Genomic DNA, 18,911 nt, shown 5'->3' with positions numbered 1-18,911 from the left:
ATGTATCCAATCCCACCAGACATGAGCAGAAAGTAAATTAGCATCTTTCCAATTTGATGTCATTGATTTAACAGCTGAAGAGATTCGGAAGTCAAACAATTTACAATCTTTAAGGGAAAGTGCATAAGAATTGCATACAATAATATTGAGTGAAAAAGGGAAGTGAAAACTGAATATGTTTTCAATTATGTCCTAAACTTCCTTCCAAAAATGAGAAACAATAGAGCACTATAAATCATGCAAACAGTAGAACCTATGGAAGATATGCAATGCCAATAATTAAGTGCGTCAAGTAATTTATTTTTTTATTTTTTATAATCAAGTTTATTTTTAAAACACAAGTGCTAGACAGTTGACACAGACAGCTCAGTGAGCTCAAGCTGTAGGGCATCATTAACAATTAACAGTAAGACATTCCAGGAGACAAATGACAATTCAATGATTGACACCACACTGAGAGTCAAAGCCCCTTCCCAGCCCATCACAGTATTCCCAACCATCGTCCCCAAACCTCATGTTTTCGAGGACAACCCCTGAATCCGTACACCAGCTTCTCTTGGCCTGCGCACCAGCCCACTCCCCTCCTCCATTTTTGAACTGACACAAACCCACAGAAGAGTTCCACGAAGCAGCAATATCTCTCTTTGTAAACAGCAGAGCCGTTCCCAAGAGGGCACGATTCGCTCACATCCGCCCCCAATTTCCTCCATCACCCCCAACAGGGTTAGTTTTGCTGACATCTGCATCTCCTGCCCCCAACACCTTCATAGAAACTTTGGTATGCGATGTACCTCTACTGGATCTTATAAAGCGCCTTCACATGGATTTAAAGGTGTCAGTTCAGTATGGCCCATCAGGACAGAGAACGGCCCCCATTTCCTCCTTTAGGGGAGTGCAACAGGGATGTATTCTGGCCCCCTTTCTTTTTTTGATATATATTAATGGGCTTTATGATTTTTTGACAAACAACGGAAAGGACGTGCCAAAGATGGGTCAGCGATAGCTCCCTGTTTTACTATATGCAGACGACACTGTACTTATTGCACGTACTGCAAATGGTTTACAAGGCCTGTTGGATTTTTTTGGGACTTCATGTTGGACTTAGATTTAAAAGTTAATTACTCTAAGACATTTGTTATGACATGTGGCCCCCGAAATACAAAATCTAAAACATTTACTGTGGGGTGCAATATCATTACTAAGGTGAGGGATTTCAGTTATTTAGGCATGCATATAAGCACTACTATGCTTTGGAACACTCACCTCAAATTTAAGACTCAGCAAATGTCAAGGAATACTGAAGCAATCTTTCGTTTTACTTGTAAACTAGGCCATAGACCGTCTTCCCAGATTATGACGCCATATAACTCAGTGTGTTTCAGCAGCCCTTTATGGGGCTGGAGTTTGGGGTTACATTAAAATACCCACTCTCCAATGCACTGAAAATAAATTTATGCGCAGACTATTGATGGTACCTAAGTGTATAGCAAACATCATTATCCACGAGGAAGTGGGCCAATGCTTCTTAGAGGACTCGGTCTCTGTTGTCCCCCTACTGTTGTGGATTAGATGTTGGACGAATTCAGCGGCTAGTCTTGTGCGGGAATGTATTACAGAATGCACTCAATTGGCTAATTCAAATAGGATTCCATGGCTTTCGTATTTGTGATCATCTTTTGGTAAGCTGGGGCTAAGGCATATGTATGAGGAACCGCAAATGCTAACTAATACTGCAAAGCCCCTGTTGAAAGCATGGCATCCCGAGCATACTTTGCACAAAAGACTTTATAGCTGTCTTAATTTGAAATCTTTAGATTCTTATATTCAGATTGTTACGGTTTCACATATTGAACCTTATTTGACTTGGTTTTCATGCCCAAAAATATATTCTCTTCTAACTTCTTTTAGACTAAATTTGATTCATTTTAAGGTGGCCTTTCCCGAGCAGTGTATCTGGCAAAAAGATTTACCACCCTGCCCTTGTGATGCCAGCTCAAAACAAATCACTTCTCATTTTTCCTTTTTTGATCTCTTTACGCCTCCCCTAGAAATTCTTTCATTTTACCTATTTTACGTATTTTAAGACCAATCCATTATAAGGAAGCTTTGATATATTTTCAGAAATTACCAAATGATAGCATTTGCTATTAGGTTTTAAACTTTATTAGATCATCTATAGCTATTAGGAACCGGTATTAACATTCTGTAATTTATTAATTTTATTCTATGCTGATTTTTAAATCTTATTCTAAATTTCAGAATTCTGTACCCTATATGTGTGGCTTAGTATAGTTTTTATTCTAGTGGAAGAAAGGTTTTTATTATATTTTAGAGTATTTAAACAGTTTTTTTAGTATAATATTGTATGAAACTAGTAAACGCTTTGATAAGAATATTGGAATATTTATGAAAAAGGAACTTGGATAAGATCATTCTGTCATTATTTTCTTTGATAATATCTGTAATGTTTTCACTTTTTTTATGTCTGTTTGTTTTTTGGAAATTTGATCTAAATTTTTACTTTTATGGCAATTGCCGAACAAAGTTCTTTGACTGTCTGACAAAACTAACATGCTATAGATCTGAGAAATACCCTTCCCTCCCAGACTCCCCATGAGCAGCTTGGCCTCAAGAGGGCTGAATTCTGGCAGGGCTCCCGTGGTCGGCAAGTGCTCTCCCAGAGCGTGTCGAAGCTGAAGGTATTTAAAGAAATGCGTTTGAGTTAGTTGAAAGTCTGTCTGCAGTTCCTGAAATAATTTTAGTACATCCTCCTTCCACACGTCTCCCACCAATGAAATACCCAACAGGTCCTATTCCACAAACCCTTCAAGAGCCGCTGTTGCATTTAACCATTTCCCCCTTCATTACGGGGTTTGCTGTGTGACATCAGAATTCCACTGAGTATGCCTTAATGCGGCGCGCCATGTCAAGAAAACCACCTTAGTTATCGTTTCCATGTCCTGCGGAAGGGGAGCACCGTATAGCACACCAAGAGTAAGTGGAAAGCCCAAGATCTCCAACTCTACCTGATAGGCTGGGTCAATCCACCCCCGTGAACCAGTCCTGGGAATGCCAGATAATATAAATAAGGATCTGAGGCACCCAAACCCCCATCGTTATTCCTCTCCGGCAATGTTGTGCTGCCACTCAGTGCCTAGCCCCTTTCCAAAGAAACAGCACGGTGGCGTTCTCTAGAGCTCTAAGCCAGGAGCATGGGATTAGGAGGGGAAAACTCTGAAATACATATAGCAGTCTGGGCAAGACCAACATCTTGTATAGGGCCACCCAGTCCATCACATTGAGCGGCAGAGCCTGCCACCTCTGCAGGTCCGTCTTGATGCCGGTCAAGAGCGGAGACAGATTTCTGGCCCACGTCAGCTCAGGCAGAAGGTTTACCCAAATACCTAGATATTTAAAACTAAGCCTACGTAATCGTATCCCGTCCTGCCAGTCAAAACAGTCACGCGAACTTGCCAGGGGGACCAACACCTACTTGGCAGCATTCATTTTGAGTCCCGACACCTGCTCATAGCAGCGCAACAGGTGAAGACTCCGTGGGCCCGATATACTGGGCTCTTCCATATACAGTAGGGCGTCGTCGGCATATAAAGCTATCCTGTCTTCCCAGGAGAACCCCCATCTCCAACCGCGATATATTGGATCTGATCTGATCATCTGAGCTAATGGCTCAATCACTAAGGTGAATAGAAGAGGGGACGGGGCACCCCTGTTGCGTGCCCAGACGAACTGAGGATAGTGTCCCATTAACCAGCACACGAGCTGAGGGGCTAGCATACAATGCTCTGACCAGGCAGCACAATCTTGGTCTAAAATCTGCTCTCTGGAGCACCAAAAAGAGAAACCCCCAGTCTACAGAATCACAGGCTTTCTCAAAGTCTATAAAAAGAAGAGCAAGGTCTCTGGGTAACCGGCGGCCCTCCGACAAAGCTACATGAAGTCAGCGGATGCAATGCCGGGTGCTACGAGTTGCCATAACCCTGCATCGATCGGGGTGTATTAGTTGTGGAAGTACTCACTTGAGACGAGCTGCGAGAATAGTCCCATAGATTTTGACCTCATTGTTAATCAACAATATCAGCCTATAGTCTGCACATTTCAGTGACGGCGGTTGGGTTTTAGGAAGCACCACAATGGTGGCCATATCTAGCTCCTCTGGGAATGATCCTTTTTCTCCTACCTCTTCAAAAAGTGCCAGTAGATGCAGCACCAAATCTTCCTTGAACGCTTTATAGAACTCCGATGGGGAAACCATCGGTACCCGGAGTTTTCCCCGCTCCCAGTGCTGAGATAGCTGTCCGGATCCCCTTCGCATCAACTGGTTAATCTTGAATCTGCATCTCCGCCACCGGCAGTCGCGGAAGTTGAACTTCCTCCAGCAGCTGGTCTGCCTGGCCCGGAGCAATCTGTGTCGACTCCTGATACAATGTCTGGTAGTACCGGGCAAAGGCCTCTGTTATGTCCGCATGTCCTGTGACGCAGCGCCCTTTCTCGTCAGAGATTTTAGGGATGATCTTAGAAGGTCAGTGGTGAGATACCAGCCAGTATAATAGTTTACCAGTTTTGCCCCCCCCAACCGTAGATCCTCGCAGTAGTAGTCCTCCACAAATGCTTTGCAGCCTCTAAAGACTGATCTCGGATTTCCTCGCGGATTAATATGAGCTGACGTGCCACTTCTTCAATGGGTCTCGCCTCATGCTCCTTCTCCAAATCCATCGCTTGTGACTCCAACCGCTCAATACTTTGGGTTCGCAAGCGCTCCTCCTCACTGATCAGGCCTTTGGCCGCACCTCGTAGGACCGCCTTGCTTGCTGCCCACAAGGTTCCCGAAGAAGCCACAGACCTCTCGTTTAAGGTGAAGTATTCGCGTTGTGCTTGTCGCAATTGCTCAGCGTAGGCTCTGTCCTGCAGATACCACAAATTTGATCGCCACATAGGACGAGTCAATGACCAGGCCTGGTTCACAACGAACCGGATGGGGGCGTGGTCAGAAATTCCCCTATCTAGGATATCAACATGGGAGAGGCAAGTGCAGTCCATACTTGGCAATAGTACCAGGTCAATTCTGGATTGCGAGCCGTGACCCACCAATGTATGAATGAACTGCCACCGTCTCGGGTGCCACACCTACTAGGCATCGCAAAGCCCCGTCGCCGTTAGCCATCCCGTGATTCCTGCTGCCATTGTTTGCCTGTAAGTTGAAGGCGGACCAGCCACATCCATAGCAGGGTCTGGGGCTGCGTTAGTCTCCTCCCAACATAGTTAGACCTGGAGGCAGGTCAAGAAGCAGCTGGGTTAGGTCCTTAAGGGTTCCTTGCACCATTGCGGGAGGGGCGTAGACAAATTAATCGTGGCACCCTCCACCTTTCCAGTAATGGCCACATAACATCCCTGCCTGTCTTTCCATACCTGGATTTTCGTTATTGGGAATGAACGATGCAGTAATATAGCTACCCCTCGTGACCTGCGCGCAAACCCGGCGTGGTACACTCTGTCGAAACCTCTACGTACCAAAAAGGGGCAGTGATCCCCGAGAGGTGCGTTTCCTGTAGCAGGAACACCTCAGGTCGGTATTGATGTATGAAGCCAAACACTGCGGTGCGCTTAATTTTGTCTAAAAGACCATTAACATTCCATGAGATGATCTGTTGGACCCATAGGAATGGTTGCCTTGAGATTCGGTAGTGCATTTCCCAGGATACGTCAACGCTTGGTTTGGTGCCCCCCCTGTGGTGTCACCTTTGCAACGGAACGAGTGCCCCTGTTCAGTCAAGTGGTTCATTGAGTCTCCTGTCCCTTGCAAACAAACCCAAACATACCAAAATGGTAGGAAATAGTAACACATAGCTTGGAATAAGACAAAAACTCCCCTCCCCCCCCCAACTCCCACCCTACCCACCACTTCCCCCCAGAAGCTTCTGTTTCCCATGTAATTAACCTCACTTTCGAACATAGCAAGGTAAAGCATTAACTATGTGAGCAGTGGTGGACCCCTCCATAATGTCAGATCAAAAAGGAAAAACACAGATAATGGTGATTTATCATAGACAATATTGTCTCTCATCCAGGCAGTTAGCACCTTCCCAGATTATCCATCGTCCTGCAAGTTACAGCGCTGGACTGCGGGACAGATCCGAGTAATTTAGGGACCCGACCGGGCCTGCGGTGTTTCAGATGGGTCCAGATTCCCCCGAGACCCGGTGTGTCCTGCGCTGCCTGGAGCGCGTACAATGGCGCTTACCAGACGGTCGCTTTTGTTGCTGGATATGCTGCACTCCTTCACACCTCAGGCTTGACCCTTTGTTAAATGTTCCAAGAGAGACCTCCTCCGTCAGCCAAGTCCATGCCGCGGCCGATTGCTCAAAGAAATGTGTTTTGTTTCCATGGACCACCGGGAGTTTCGCGGGGAATAGGAGACTATATGATATGTCCATTGCCCGCAGCTTCTGCTTTACTTCGGTGTATGAGCGGCGCTGTTGTTGCACATCCCTAGTATAGTCAGGAAAAAGGAGGACCTTCGTCACATTCCAAAAAAGGTCTCCCCTAGTTCGGGCTGCCTGTAGTATAGCATATCGATCCTTAAAGTTGAAGAGACCGAGTTTCACCGACCTGGGTGGAGAGCCCGGTGGGGGCTTAGACTGTAAGGCACTGTGGGCACGCTCAATCGCGAACCATGGTGTAAGACGGTCCATTGGCATCCAAGATCAGAACCAGTCCTCTAAAAAGGTGGCACGAGAAGAAGTTGCCGTGGTCTCCGGGAGGCCCACCAAACGAAGGTTGTTACGCCTGGACCTATTCTCTGCATCTCCAGCTCTTCGGTATAGCACCGACGTGCGCGAAATCAGTGCGGAGACCTGTGCTTTGAGATCCGTCACATCCTCTTCAACTGTAGATATCCTTGATTCCGCCTCCGTGATTCGAGCCGTGGCGTTGCGGAGGTCTTGCCGGACCAAGGCTACATCCACCCTTACTTTCCCTATCTTGGGCTCCACAGCTGCTTGGGATACTTGGATGGCTTGGAGGATTGTTGCCAAATCTCCTGACACCGACTGCGGATCCCCTCCTCCACCTGCAGTACGCTCTTCCACTCGGGACCCACTTGTACCTGTGGTAAATTGGTCAATGCGCGTTTGCGCCGCCGCCTGCCACGCTGATTTGTCCTTCCCCATGATGATGTCCCACTTGATGTCCTAAGTACTGGTTCACGAGAGAGTCCACCTGTAATAGCCAGCCAAGTTGCCACACAGCTCCGAGGGCACTGTCACTCTTCTCTACACTTCAGGATTGCTGCTCGACCACACACCTTTCACTGCTGCAGGTTAATCTCTGGTATCCCGGGAGCTATAACCGTCCGCTGGTGGCACTCCCGTTCACTCACGACCCCTCGTTCAGAGAATCCTCTCCGGGGCCCCGTCAGTGGCCTTGACGCGTCACTCCTATGGCGATGGGCTCCAAAGTCTCTCAACCCTCAGGCCTCTCTGACCACCGTTCTGTTGGGCCTACAACTTTTGGGGTGTTGACTTCCTTCACTACACCCCAGGAATGCTGCTTAGTCACACACTCGTTGTACCTGCAGGATAGTCTCTTGTGTCCGTTGGCTGCACTCCTCATCCTTCGTGGCCCTTCACTTAGAAAAATCATCCTTGGGGCCCCTTTTGGGTGCCCCTGACACGCCCCTCTCCAGCGGCGCAGAGCTCCGGGCCACACGGAGGGGAGCCCCTGCGCGTCGGCCTCCCTCCGCCACAGCCCTCTTCTGCGCCGCTCTCCTTGTGGCCGTCCCGCCGGGACCAGGTGCAACAGTCAATTGAGGGTGGGAGGAGAGGGGAAGGAAGGAAGAAAGGGGGGAGTGGATGGGGGTGCACTCTTGATTCCCGACTCAGCCCCCTTTGTGCTCCAACTTGCCACGGCCCCTTCACTCACCCGTGTCCGGGCCCGCGCGTCTCCACAGCTCCCTGCGCAGGGCATCGTGGCCCTACTTTTTCCCGCTTTGTTGCGCGATCCCGGGGGCAGCTTCACTCGCAGACAGATTTCAGGCCCGCGGCACCCCAGGGCTCTCTCCCGGTCAGTGTCTCAGCCGTCACACTGCTTCCGCCATCTTGGACGCCCTGGGCAGCGATGCCGCTACACCCCGCCGCCAGGCCAAGGGTCGGGGGAATCTCCTTTTTTTCTTCTTTTTTGTCTCTTGGGGGGCAGCAGCGCCCTCAGAGCGCGGAGTTGCCGCCGATGAGTGCGGATGTCAGTCGCAGCTAGAGACGGATGACGGAGGGGTCCGGAGCACTACAGAAGTGCGACCGCCATCTTGACGCCTCAGCCACGCCCCCGCACCATGTAATTTAGATTTAAACATTTTATCTGGAGACTAAAAGCAATTATATAAAAGAAATACATTAGTGTGCTATAGTGAAGCTGGGAAAAAGTTAGTGACATTTCGCATCCAAACAGCTTTCCATTGATCAGGTGTTAGTGGAGTCTCTAGGAAGAGGTTCCATATATTCATTGGCGGAGAAACAGGGATAATGTTTGTAGTAAAATTTATATACTTTGGATGTGGGCGCTTAAAATATTAATTCATAAATCCATACCAGACACTTTGGCTGATGGTATTAGCTTGAGTTAGCATTAAAGATGCATAACAATTCATGTCTATAATAATCATGTTGGGACAAGAGAATTTTGGTTTGTAGTTCACTAAAGGAGTAAAACATACCTACCTGACAAATGTCACTTACATAGCAAATGCCTGCTTCAGACCGTCAAGACCAAAAAGAAATCAATTTAAGTTTCAAATTAGGGTCATTCCACAGTGAGACTTTTTTTGAGGATCTCCTATTGATTTAAAAGGTGTTTTTCAAAGGATAGCAAAGCTAGTTTGGTGGTAGGTGAAATTTTACAAAGTTTTTCATTTGTCACTGTTAAAAAAGCTAGTAACGGGAAGGGGTGTAACAGAGAACATTCTAGGATCAACCATGTAGGGTTTTGTAGGGTGTCAGTAGAATAAAACCAAAAGGAGCTTTGAGCAACAAGAAAAAACTTTTTCAAAATCAGGTGTACCAATGCCACCCTACTTTTTGGGAACCTGCAAGCATTTATGACTAGAAGTCGGCCGGGTTTATTATTCCAAAGGAACTGATTGTTTAGTTTATACAGAGAATTGTAAAAAGTGGGTCGGAAACAAATCAGTAACCGAGATAACGTGTAATATTTGGGGAGTAATAACCGTTTTAACTGCGTCAATTGGGCCCCACTAATTCAAGCGACGAGCGGACCATTTTTTTAGGTCGAGCTTAGCAGCATGCAAGCGTTGCTGTTCGACCTGTTGTAATCTACTCTGTGGGCTTTAACCACGCCCATCTCACACCCATCACTTCAATTAGTTCCCAGGTGTGCCTTTCAAAATTCCCTTGATTTTGTAGGTAAATTCCTTGTTGTTTCGCACTGTGTGGCCATATGTTGTTCCTTCCTCTTCCTTCTTTTGCGCATGGCACTGTTTCTTTGTGGTGTCTGTGCACAAAGGCTGCAAGCTAGAAGGGTTGTTCTTTTTAATTTATTTTTAAAAAAAAATCATATAGTGCAAACTCGATCCGAGGAGCGCTGAAGCTTCATATAGCGTGAACTCGATCTGTGGAGCGCTTTACATGACTACGTGAAGATTCATATAGTGCAACCTCGATCAGAGGAGGATTTACATGAGAACCACTTTACAATTTTAGCAGTTGAAAAACATACACATTGGAGTGCTTACAACAGAAATAAACACAGTAATCCTCAAAGCGGCTCTCCCGGTACAGCAGGAGAGAAGTTTATTGTAATATACACTGCTGCACTCGGGGAAACTCGCCCCAAAATGCTTTGCGGGCCATTTCTTTTTCAAAACATTTTTGCACAAAACTGTCTGTGGAGGTCCTAGGACAGTAGGATCACCATAAAAATGTTGAGTGCAACACACTCCTTCTGTCTAGCTCATCTCTTAGTCCGTACCCTAGGTGGGGTGTGTGTGTGTGCAAAACAGTAACCTCTCCTGTCATTCAGTGCCTTAAGTGTTCTCATGGCAGGGACTTTTGTTTTATAGCTGGGAGTAGTTTGTATTTTAAGGGCCTTGTTTGTAATAGTATTGCAGTAGGGCTGCTAGGCCTGAAAATGTGTAAGGCACTAAGCTTTCTAGGGGCTACATATATGGTTACACTGCATTATTTTCTGCCATTCTGTTTTCATGTCGTTATGCCCTCTAAGGGCTGACTATGTGGTTAAATGACCATGTTTCTTACCCTTGCTATTTTTTTGGGTGTCCTCTAAGGGCTGTTCTGAGCATTACAGTCAAAATGCTTTGCAGGGCATTCCTTTTACAAAACATTTTGCCCATAACTCACCGTGTGCTGGTCCTAGGACAATGAAACCCCCATCAAAATGTTCAGCCCAACACACTCTTTCAGCTAAGAGCATCTCTGGGTCCCCACGCTAGGTTGGGGGGGTGCAAAATAATAACCTCTCCCGCCATTCAGTGTCTTAAGTTTTGTTTTCTCATGGCTGGAACTTTTGTTTTACAGCTTGGAATAGTTTGTGTTTTAAGGGCCTTGTTTGTAATAGTATTGCAGAAGGCCTGCTAGGCCTGAAAATGTGTAAGGCAGTACACCCTCTAGGGGCTATATATATATGGTTAAACTGCATTATTTTCTGCCATTCTGTTTTCATGCCGTTATGCCCCTTTCTTACAAATGTTGTTTTTATAGTGGTTCCCTCTAGGGGCTGTTCTGAGCATTGCAGTCAAGCGACTACAATATTTGCTGCCCTCTGTTTGTGGGGCATTCCTTTTACAAAACAGTTTTGCGCTTAACTCACAGCACGACCTGCTCTTTCTGTCTAGGTCATCTGAGCTCCCACACTACAGTGGGGGGACCCCCGAAAGCAATAATATAAAACAATATAATAGATAATGTCAATATTGTCATGTTTTTGCTACAGAAAGAGGAATAAGGTAAATGGAGGTTCTTTAGTTATATGCAGGGCCACTGGATTTATGTGGCAGAGAGGACCGAATTATGTGGCAGGGTTGACCAATTTATGTGGCTAGAAAAGTCCAGTTATGGACCTATTGCATTGTTAATATACATTAAAAGGAGAATATATCTGTTTTATAGATATATATATCTATATATTCAATTTATAACCAAAGATGTGCATATTGTCCAGTTGTGTCTTAAATAGCAGCGGGAGAAGTATAGGGTTTTGTGATATATATAACATGATATCATCAGCGTATGCTGCAACTTCTAAAACAACATCCTTAATAGTAATTCCAGTATATTCCTTGTTTCTACGAAGAGACCAAAAAGGGGTTTAATGGCAGTAAGGAATAAAAGTGGTGATAAGCGACACCCTTGTGTAGTTCCTTTATATAGATTGAAGGAATGGAAACACGCACCATTAGCATGAATTTTAGGGGATGGTTCATTATATAGGGTCTGATTACGACCCTGGCTCGGGGATTACTCTTTCCTAAATGTGACGGATGTCCCGCCTGCCCTTTTACAAGTTCCACTATACCCTATGGAACTTGAAATACAACGGACTGGATATCCGTCACACTTGGTTTGGAATAATCCTCTCCTCCAAGGTCGTAATCCGACCCATAGTGTCTTGATTATATTGAAATAATTAGGACCCAAATGAATAGTTTCCAATGTTTGAAAAAGGAATAGACAGTGTACTTTCTCAACAGCTTTTTCTGCATCTAATGCTAAGTCTTATAGTGTCCTTGATTTTATCAGCAAAGGCTAAAACATGACATAAAAGTTGCGTGTTGTGTGACTATTATGTACCTTACATTAAACCAGTTTGATCTGATAGTTATAGAATTCAGTATCGGGGTTAATCTGCTATCTAATATTTTAGCGTATATTTTCAGTCTTAATAGTAAGAGATATTGAATGAAATGATAGCAATTAAAGTAGTCTGGTTTGGTAGGACAGTAATAGCTTCTTTAGAGGTCCCTGCAACAGAAGAGGAAAGCTGAAAATCATGAAGTAATGAAAGCAGAGTAGAAGACAATTGAGTCTGGAAACATTTGTAAAACTCTACTGGGATGCCATCAAGACCTGGCCATTTATTTCTTTTAGAGTGAAGGTACTAATTTGCAGAGTGGATTTTTTTAATATCAATTGGGTTGTCTAGTTGGAGACGGTCTTCTGCAGGGATTTGGGGCCGGTGTCAATCCTTTAAAAGGGCAGTAGTGACATCAATTGGCAGCGCTTTTGGTTTATTATAAATGGTAGAGTAGAAGGATAGAAATTCTTTTGCAATGTCTTCCGCTTTGCGAAATAAAGTATTCTCAGATTTCCTAATTGCCGTAATTTGACGTTTGTCTTTTCTATGTGTAGATAATTAGCTAAAAGGCATCTAGATTTAGTTGAATTAAAGAAATAGTGTGTCTTTTCTTGAGCAAGTTGTAAACGGGCTCTCTTACTGAGTAGGACATTGTATTCATATCTTACTTTTTATAATTTTAATTTATATTTACTGTCTCTAGATCTGATAAACAATCTTTCCAGTTTAGCTATTTGTTTTTCTAATGTAGATGGTATAACATAAAAGGCTTTGTTCTCTTAAGCTTAAGTGATATAGCAGTACTGCTAATGTGTGCCTTAAAAGCACCCCAGGTAACAATTTTCAAGGTATCATTTAGATTATTGTTGGTAAAGTAATCATTATTAGCGTTGGAACGATTAAAGGATTTAGAATTATATCATTATTAATTCTCCATCTGGATTTTGGAGAGTGGGTATCTTGAAGGGAGTAAGAGCCTGGTCAGAGATGGAGATTTATTCAATTTTAGGACTTGAAGTCATAGTCGAAAGTTGTCTGGAAGTAAGTGAATAGTCAAGCCTCAAGGGTGTGGAATTTAATAAAATATCTACTTGCCCTTGGCACAGGTTGCTTGTTAAATCTACTTGTCAGTTGGCTTTGCCTGTGCTTGTTTATTTTCATGTTTCCTGACCATAATTTGCTAAAAATGATTACACTGATTTCCCATTATGAATATTTATTGGAAATACTAACATGCATCAACACGTTTTATTAAATGATGCTTCAAAGTAATAGTACCTTAAATTTCACAATATTGTTTTCTATTTGTATTTTTATTTTTAACAATTTATTTTGAAGGCAAAGAATCGTCAATTTTGCCTACAGCTTCTGCAAATATGTGCATTTAATCAGAGACCATTCTGGGAGCATCATATGAAGCCTCATATTGTTAAACTTTTTAAATGTGTATACTTTTTTTTTTTCCTGGAACCACAATTAGTAGAGCAGTGTGACCTCACAATGAACCATATGTTCGAACAATAATAGCATATGGACAAATATATTACCTCAACTGCAGACAGTTCCCTTCCCTGTAAACTGGCAGCCAAAGGGTTTGTGCTGCAGAGGGCTGGGCCTACTTGTCCCAAGTACAAAATAAACCTGAAAACATGTTGTTGTTGTTGATCCCAAACAGTATATCCTAGGCGTCGGGCTACAGGAATTCCACACCCCTGAAGACTGGAATATGTAGTGTGTGTGCGTATGAGAAAAAAGTTCAATTCTTTGGTAGTTGGATTGGCTAATCTCCAAAAATCAGTTAATTTTGTAGTACAAAAGTGAAACAGTTTCTGTTGTCATAGCATCCCAAAAAGAGGGTCGTCCATTGTATGAGCATATTGATTGACTTTTGATGATTGAGGATATGAGTTCCCACTTGTATTTGAGTGTGTACAAATCTGCCATCTGAGTCATTATGGTGAATTTAAGAGTTGGATATGGGAGTATTTTGAGAAAAGAATGGCCCCACCATTTTTTGCGACTTACAGTATCTACTAAACCTTTAGGTATGGAATTAAAAAATTTGTAATTCATATGAGTTTCTAGGAGGAAACCAATATCCCTTTTAATACTTTTTAGGTAGTCTAGTATTTGAGGTCTCTTGACTGGATGTTGTAACCGTTAACATTGAGATAGATGACATTGAGTTTATTTTGAGTAGTCATGCTAGTATATACACCATAACACCATAACAAAGAAAAAGAGAAATGGGAAAATGGAGAAAGAAAAGTAGCCCATAAAACTTAGACAAACGCATACATAACATATAGAGGTCATGAGCCAAGACCTCACATTGAGTAGATGAAGACAGAGGTGCAAAGCAAGATGGAACACGCTGCAAAAACCTGCAATAATGCATATGAGAGTAGCATAAGAGAGTAAAGAGAGATATCGGTCAGCTGAGCTGAAAGGCAGTGAGTCCATTGCAACAGGATCATATTGCTCAAGATCAGTAATCAAGTCTGTAGGAGAAGAAAAGGATTTTGAAACATCATTTTCCAGACGTGCATAGTAGAAGGGTAAAAAAGTTCATATTTTTAACCTACATCTTGTACTCTAAATCTTATGTTGGAAAATTATCACTGTTCCTTGAAATCTTGATATATTATTTTTGTTACCTTCTAGTAGTAGAGTTGGACTTTTCTGTGCAGCCTTTCCTGATGAGACGAAGGTAATCACGTACAACTTTGAAAATAATCTGCCTTGGTTTTGAGTGATGCAGTTTGTAATGAGAGGGAATGCAATGCGCTTTATCTATTTCAAACGTTTTCCGGGAATTTTATGGTCAGAAGTTTTTGTATCAGACTAGAGACAGCAATTTTGGCCTCAAATATTTTCAGGTACATTACAAATGTGCAAATTGCATTGTCTGTTTCTGTTTTCTAGGTCCAATAAAGTCTTTTGCATGGAGGAAATTTGATGGACTGAAAGTCCAGGGCTTGAAAAAATCTACTCGACCACTCGCTATGGCAAGTTATTTTATGAGGTTGAGCTATTTTTAGATTCCACTTGACCCTTGAGTGGACAAAGAAGAGGTGTTCTGTTCAGTCAGAAACTGAATTACCAATTAAGATGCTTTTAAATCTGATCCTTGTCACATTTCCTCGGTATTCAGAGACGGAGGTCAAAAGCCAGTTTGTCTTCTTGCAATGGAAATACTTGTCCTTGTGACTGCAGAGTTCCAGGATTTTGGAAGGTGAACTGTCTGACCTATGTGAAATGAAAGGCTTTTGTTATCAGGTTTTTCCTAATACACAACATATATATAACTAAGTCAACTTTACCACCATTTCAAAATATATTTCAGTAGCTGTGAAACACCATGTGTTGTACTGCTCTGTGATGAAAAAAAAAAGTCAGAACACTTTACTTGCTGACAGAAGAGGAGAGGACCTCAGCTGAGAAACACCATCGACCAGATGGTAGGTGCCATTTTCAGCTGGAAAATCTAATATACGTAAAAGAGGGCTGCAACTAGGGTAAAACCCTAAAGTTCATAGAAGCATGCAGCTTCCGGCTAGGATTGCAAGGAATGGATGTGATAAAGAATTACGTGTGATTCTTCTACTGCAGTAAATATCACATAGCAATCTGATCTGCATTGAGCTCTGTTGCACAGTGGTGAGAAGGCATTCCTAAATTGTGATGCTTGCTTGTATTCTTCATGGTGCAGAAGTCCTCAATTTAATGTAATGTTCCATGGTGCTATAGTTGATGGATAAAGAATATGTCCAACAGTCATGCTTTTTTCTTTTCCGTAAGTGCTCTTGCTCATGGAATTCTCATAGTCAAAAGTGGGTAATCTTTAAATCACTTGGGGGCCTTGTAGTATAGATTGATATTTAGTTGACATTTCCAGAGAGAATTGCCTTGCTTTCCTTTTCCCCCCTTGCATTTTACCTTGTATAAGCCTTATTCTTGGCTGGTTGTAGCCAACAGGTTATGAAGAATTTGTCCTACCGAGTTTAACCTTTTGGAGCCAGGAAGTTTATTTTTTGTTGTTTGTTTTTTAACATTTGCTTTGAGGTTTCAAGTGTTTGAACATTAATTTGGAAGTTTACCATCCTTGGGATTGGGACTGGCTTCATTGTGGTGTAATTGGAGATTTTGTAACCAGACAGTTGAACCTTCTAAAATCCTATTTACTTAAAGGTTTACAATGAAATCTGTTATTCCGATCATTGTATCACCCACTTTGTGGTCTCTTGCCTTGGTTTCATTAACCTTCTTAGATTGTTTTCAAATAATTATTTTGCCTTTTGTCACAACGGTCCATTAGTTTTACAGTTTCATTGGTTTCATCAGAGTGCTTCAGTAGGGCTCTGCCTCTAATGTATGTTGAGGCAACGTACTTGGGCTTGTTCCTTGGAAGTTGCATCTGTAGAGATTTCTTGCCATTTCCTTAGTCTGTCCTTGGTGTGTCTGCAGAAGTGCTCTGCAGCATCCTCCATTATGCATGTTTACATTAAGGGCTAAACCTCTCCTGCTGGAACCTTTTTTTTTTTCTTCTTTTATATGCTTGTAATTGGGTGTCCGTTACTGAAAATATTGATGTACAGAATGAACTGGTTTCTTTACCTTACGTGAATAAGGATACCCAGGAAGATAACTTTCCATCTACATGCATCCTGTTTAGTTGAACACGTATATCACAGGTGGACCTTATTTTTAGGTCTAGCTTGACCTTGCAGCTGTCAAGGCATTATATAATTCAACAGACCAGGGAGTTTCAGAAGTATTACTGAGAGAGGGCCTTTCTCTTGGCCCATATGTTGGTTTACTTATGTACAGTATTGGACGTTGTGTGCTTCCACTGAACAAGACTGCATGTATTGCACCTCTTAGCTAGCTCAGTACAGCAGGACTGTGCTGATTATAGTGGGAAGCTGTTGATTTTTTTTTTTTTAATAACTCTTTATTGGGTTTAATCATTTACATAAAGGCATTAAACAATTCCACTATAGTTGTTGAAAACGCTGTGTTCAAACGAACAAAAGGAGACTAGGCTGATTGGTGGAACAGCTTTGATATGTATGTATATGGTATTTCTGTAGCGCAAACCTTGCCTAAAGGCAGGGGGATGCTGTACATGGTCAGTCAGTGAGTGATAAGAGAGAAGGCTGGGTTTAGGATGGTTAGTGCATTGCGATGTAGTGCTCTTTAAAGAGGCAAGTCTTCAACTCTTTCCTAAACTAGAGTAGCCTTGGGGCAGCCCTAATGGGTATGGGGATGTTGTGCCAGAACCTGGGTGCAAGAGTTTAAAGGGCTATTGTCTTGTGTTTTTTTTTTTTTTTCTTCACTCTTCTTAGTCGCAGTCTGACGGCATTCTGACTGCAAGTGTGCAGAGAACCCCACCAGAGTTGTTGAGCTTGTCTGTAAGCTAAAAAGGGCTGCTGTTCGTGATAGCTTAACAACTGATGCATCTGGTTTTGAAGATTGTGCAGTAGGCTAGAGCAGCCAAAGCAGTTCTTTCAGGATGATGGTGATGTGATCATTATTTTTTTACCTTAGTTGAGATGTGCTGCATGTAGGATGCCCCTATTGGGTACCACTGTGAAGTCTGGGAGGGCAAGGGGTATTCTCAGTTTTCATATACCGCCCCAGAAAGTTTGAAGTCAGAGTTGCCATATCTGGTGCATTCAGTTAGTCAGCGGTTCCTTTGCTAGAGCAACAAGAAGTGGGGTGGGGTTGTAATTCTGACTGGTATCCCTTTGGATCAGCCAGGTTTCCAATATCTCTCTCTCGGTCGTAACTCTGGCTCTGGGACTGGTGTATAGGATCTGAATTCCAGGTAAACGGATGCCCCCAAGTCTCATTTGCCACAGGACCTTAAATAAGTAAATATAAAACAAGCTATTAAAGGCTTTCTCTAAATTTGACAGCACAGCTGTGTGAGACTTATATCTGGGTATCCCATCTATGGTCGAAATCTAATGATCAAGGTTGTAGGCCTGATCTGGTTATTATGAATAATTACTTTAAAGGTAGTATAGCTGACTTATTGTGGAAAGCATGTGTTATCGGCAAAGTAGGCTTTTAAGTTTAGATTGCTATCACACTGTGTAAAAGCCTGCATATAGGTATTTTCTAAAACAGAATCTCACAGATTACCTGCGTATGGAAGTGTTTTAGTCACCGCCTAAAGTAAAGCATGGGGATAGAACATTTGCAATGTAGTCATCCTTATTTGACCTTCTTAGGAGGGATTTTTTAAAACAACTGTAATTTCGTAAATTTGTAATTTCATTACAGTATATCTGATGGTTGTTTTGTGGCAAAACTGAATCTCAGTACAGTAGGCCAGGTCTGGTTATGGTGACAATCCAAACACAAAGGTTTCATGTACGATTAGTTCTCTGGGACGTTGTCTGTCATAGGCCTAATCTGTTTATTATGAAAATGCAAAAAAGATGGCAAAAGTGAAAGGAAATGGCAAGCCCGCATACAACGTTACCGGCATAGCAGTTGATTATTGTATGATATTCTTCATGACTCTGACTCCTAAATAACTCCAGGAAAAAGAGAATGTAGATCTATAGATGTTTTTATTGTTTTTGTTATTCCCCAGTATAAAGTTGAAAAATAAAAAGACAAATGTATTGGAGCACTGGGTTAAGCACTTTCTGGAGATTGTTTTTACCTGAGTGCCCATTGATAGTGCATTAACTAATAATAAACAAGGTGTTTTACCTGTGGGGGCAAAGATGTTTTTATTTGGTCAACATGGATCTTCAAGTACTCCTACTTGGTGAATGTAAGGTAGCATTTCTTTGGCTCTTCAGTATAATGTTCGATTTCTCTTAATTGTCATGAATAAGTTTGTGAGAAGCACTCAGATTTTTCTCATCCACTTATAACTTTGTTTTTACAATGTAGTTTTCCTTTTGTTGTATTAAATTGGCTGTATAAAATACTATTTGTAGATCTGGCGTTGGCCAGCAACTTTTAAGTTTACTAAATGTATACCACAAACTTATGGGGTTTTCTGTCAGCACCCCCTTATGCATTGGTCTGTTGTTGTCATTCATATTATT

The 18,911-nt window shown here is 42.7% G+C and overlaps 1 protein-coding gene across 5 annotated transcripts in view; it reads left to right on the top strand.

Annotated features, from left to right (window-relative positions):
- The window catches only part of SYMPK (symplekin scaffold protein), a 1,084,618-nt gene that overhangs the window by 18,077 nt on the left and 1,047,630 nt on the right, over positions 1 to 18,911 (top strand). Inside the window, exon 2 of one of the 5 annotated variants that reach the window (XM_069207741.1) lies at positions 14,764 to 14,846. The exons of 3 other annotated variants lie outside the window; for them this stretch is intronic. The gene's annotated coding sequence lies outside the window, so the exon portion shown is untranslated. Of the gene's footprint in view, positions 1 to 14,763; positions 15,300 to 18,911 lie in introns of those variants that run through there. One more of the 5 variants, XM_069207743.1, reaches the window with a different exon arrangement.

The sequence above is a fragment of the Pleurodeles waltl genome, chromosome 9, assembly GCF_031143425.1.
Source record: "Pleurodeles waltl isolate 20211129_DDA chromosome 9, aPleWal1.hap1.20221129, whole genome shotgun sequence".
Classification (NCBI taxonomy): domain Eukaryota; kingdom Metazoa; phylum Chordata; class Amphibia; order Caudata; family Salamandridae; genus Pleurodeles; species Pleurodeles waltl.
This window is presented reverse-complemented; position numbering and strand designations above follow the sequence as displayed.